The sequence below is a fragment of the Elephantulus edwardii genome, unplaced genomic scaffold (genome assembly GCF_000299155.1).
Source record: "Elephantulus edwardii isolate Elephantulus edwardi_28Jun2011 unplaced genomic scaffold, EleEdw1.0 scaffold00131, whole genome shotgun sequence".
In the NCBI taxonomy this organism is placed as follows: domain Eukaryota; kingdom Metazoa; phylum Chordata; class Mammalia; order Macroscelidea; family Macroscelididae; genus Elephantulus; species Elephantulus edwardii.
Window position 1 is genome coordinate 5,260,107 of NW_006399881.1, and position 3,584 is coordinate 5,263,690.

General features: G+C 44.1%; 1 pseudogene; it reads right to left on the reverse strand.

Moving 5' to 3' along the window:
• The window catches only part of LOC102866921, a 10,243-nt pseudogene that overhangs the window by 4,748 nt on the left and 1,911 nt on the right, over nucleotides 1–3,584 (reverse strand).

The window sequence follows — 3,584 nt, forward strand, 5'->3', positions numbered from 1 at the left end:
TAGGTGTGTCAGAGACAGTAAGGTTGGCACAGGATAGAGCAGGTTTCAGGTAGTATGTCGTTATGAATCTCAAGCGACTCGATGGCACATAACAACATCAAACAACAACCACTTTAAATAATTTTCAGGAGCAAATGCCTTAACACAAACAGAATATTTAATAATTACTTTTGTTGTTGTATACTATGGAGTTAAACCCCACTCATTGCTGACCCTCCAGCATGTTGTCAGAGGCTGTAAATTGCGCCGGAGGAGACGGCCCATCTTTGTCCTTTGGAGTAGCTGATGGATTCAAACCATGTGCTTTTGGGTTGGCAGGGCAGCTCCTTACCACCAAGCCACCAGAGCTTCCTTTAATAATGACTACTACATAGGAATCCGCCAAGCTGCTCCGTGGGAAAAGGATGGGCAGTCTCCTTCCATGAGCCTAACAACAACAGATAATAGAAAAACTTGTCAAACTCATTGCCATGCATTTGTAACCGACTCACAGATGACTCTCCAGTGGGTTTTCAGAGTCTTTAAATCACACGGGAGGAAATTTGTCATCTTTCTCCCATAGAGCAGCTGGTGGATTTGATTCACCTGCCTTAGGTTTCATGGCACAACTCCTTATCCACTAGTCCACCAGAGCTCCCTCTAGTGGCACAGTAAGAAAAGCCAATGCATTCCAAAGGAGCCCTGTCTGCACAATGACCTACACAATGAACTGTTAACTGACAGATTGGCAGTTAGAACCCATCAGCTGCTCTGTGGGAGAAAGATGAGACAGTTTTCTTCCAGAAAGACATACAGGCTTTACGTCCTAAGTGGAATTTTATTGGACAGGGTGTCTATGAGTCTGGAATCTTCCCAGTAGCAGTGGGAAGCAGCTATGAGTTTTATTGTGCTTGTTTCTGTGGACACTACAGGCTGATTCTTCAATTGAGGTCAGACTGATGCTATGACTAGTCCTCTCCTGCCTCTATTTTCTCTCATTTCTCCTTCTGGACTATAAAGTAATAGTTGGTTTTTGTTTCCTATTGGCTGAAAATGGTGTTGCCCTGGAAACACAAACAATCCTTCCAGGAACTCTTGGGTAAACTTCTGAGAGACTGTGAGGTAATATAATCTGCTGCTGTTGCTGCTTCAAAGAAAGATCTGGCCACTCAGGTACCAGGGTTTGTTCGGTGGTGGGTGGGGGCGGAGGCTCACTGAAAGCAAGAAATGTCTCCATTCCTCACTCAGACCCCAAATATGACCACATCCCTGATTCTTACTAGAAAAGGGAAGAGGAGAAAAAGAAGTAGGAGAAGCTTCAGAGCTCCCACAGAGATGGAAGGGTAAAATCTGAGCCTTGTCCTGGGACCTTCTTCCCTACACTTTCTTCTATTTCCTGTTGGAACACATGGGAAAGGTCTTAAAGGGGCCCTTCTATTCACCTCTTTTCCTTGGTGGTGGAGGTCATAGAAGGAGCACTGGTGGAGCAGTAGCTAACTGCTTAGCTCCCAATTGAAAGGCTGGTAGTTCAAACCCACCAGCTGCTCCATGAGAAGAAGATATGGAAGTCTATTTTCACAAAGATTTCAGCCTTGAAAACCCTATGAGATAACTTCTACTCTGTCCTGTAGGGTTAACTATGAGTCTGAATCAACCTGACAGCAACAGCTCTTTTTCTTTTTTGAGCTCATAGATTTGGTTCCTGTTCTAGCCACCAATTTTCTGAAAGCCAAACCACTGAATAAGCAAATCACCAAAGGGGCCATTCTCTGAATGCTATATAGCTATTTCACCAAAGTCTAATTTGGTAAAAATGCTGCAATTATGGTTTTTCCCCCACCCCCTGTAATTATTATTTCATTGTAGTTTATTGCTTCAGTGCAGCGAATTAGTTAACGTGGTTTTCTCAGCATAGCCTTTGTGTCTCCCACACAATGATTAGATGGGACCATGCAAGTATGGTGCATAGGACCTGTGATAGTTGGAGTCATGGGTCTACTTGGTAAGGCTATGATTCTTAGTAATATGCACTTGTCGTCCATTTTGTGACCTGATAGAATGCCCTTTCGTTGTGTTTATTGCAAATCCTGCCTGCTATGTGTAACAGAGGCAGCATTAGTTTGGTTTTTGTTTTGTTTTCTTTTTCTTGTTGTGTACTGTCGAACCTGATCCAACAGGCACAGGAGGAGGTTGTGCCTCCTCCAGTGGAGAATCTGGTGGATTAGAATTGCACACCTTCCAGATTTCAGGACAGCTTCTTGCCACTTGGTCACCAGGGCTCCCTTTATTAGGTTGCTTTAAAGAGGGTTAGGCTGTATTTGTTATGTTACTGAGGCAAGATGCACTCAAATCACCACTCTTGCTTAAGTCACACTTTTTATCTTACAAGAGATAAAAGGGGAAGAAAATTAGCAGAGAGGAGGGACTTGACTACCACAAAGAAGAGATAGGAGTGGACTATGCATCTTGGGATTCAGAGTCCCTGTTCTGGGAACTTCCTAGACCTAGAAGCCAGAGAGAGATAGCTTTAATACTGGAGAGAAGGAAAGATGAGAAGCAGAAGCAGCAGAACCAGGAGATCAGCAGGAGATAGTATGGTGGGCTTCCTAAACCACAGAGTGAGAAGTGGATGACTTCAGACATGGGCTTACTGATGAAGTGGATTCGCTAAAAACTTTGTAACACTTGCTCTAGCAGGGCAGAGACCACCAACTCTAGAGGCATGAGGGACAGAGTCTGAGAGAGGTGTATTTGCCATGGACAGGGCTGAGACATAGCTGCCCTGACTGAAGAATTGTATCCTGAATTCATCCTGAATTGTGAACTGTTACTTCCGGAATAAAATCTGTTACTGTTGTTGTATGTACTGTCAAGTCAGAACTGATTCATAGCTTACCTTCCAGAGGGTTTTCAGAGGCAGTTAACAACATGGAAGGAGATTGTCCATCTTCCTTTCACAGAGAAGCTGGTGGATTTGAACCTTTGGGTTGGCAGCACAACACCTCACCACGAAGCCACCAACTCTGTAGCTTTGAATATGGTCTCTGAATTCTGTGTGGCCATTGCAAAAACTGATCAAAGCTAGCAGCGACATAGAGAGTGGGGGTGGGGGGATGGCTGGTATGAGAATTGGTAAAAAGGTTTGACAGTGAAGGCAAAATTGACCCCTACCTCATAGGAATCAACCTTGCATTGCTGATGGTGATTCCCTTTCACCTTTGTGAAGCTACATAACAGATACTTCTGATATCATCATCCCATATGTCTTTTTTACAGCAGCAGTTAGCTTTGGTCTAAGGGCTGGTCCAAGGGCTTTAATTCCTGTCTGGTCTAAGGACTTCAATTCCTGTCATTCTCAGGAATTGCCACTTGAGTCCAGGCTAGCAGTTTGGAGCAGCAGGTGTATTATGTGTATTTGAATTACATGTAGCACCTGTACCAGCTGTCAGGAAATAAGGAGACATACTGCATTGGGAAAATCTGCAGTTAGGGCCCTCTCCAAATTACTGAGGAGTTGACATATTTCAGTTAACAGATGCTGCCATGGACATGCTCACCAAATTGTGCCAAGAAATCTGGAGAATGACCACTTGGCCAACTGACTG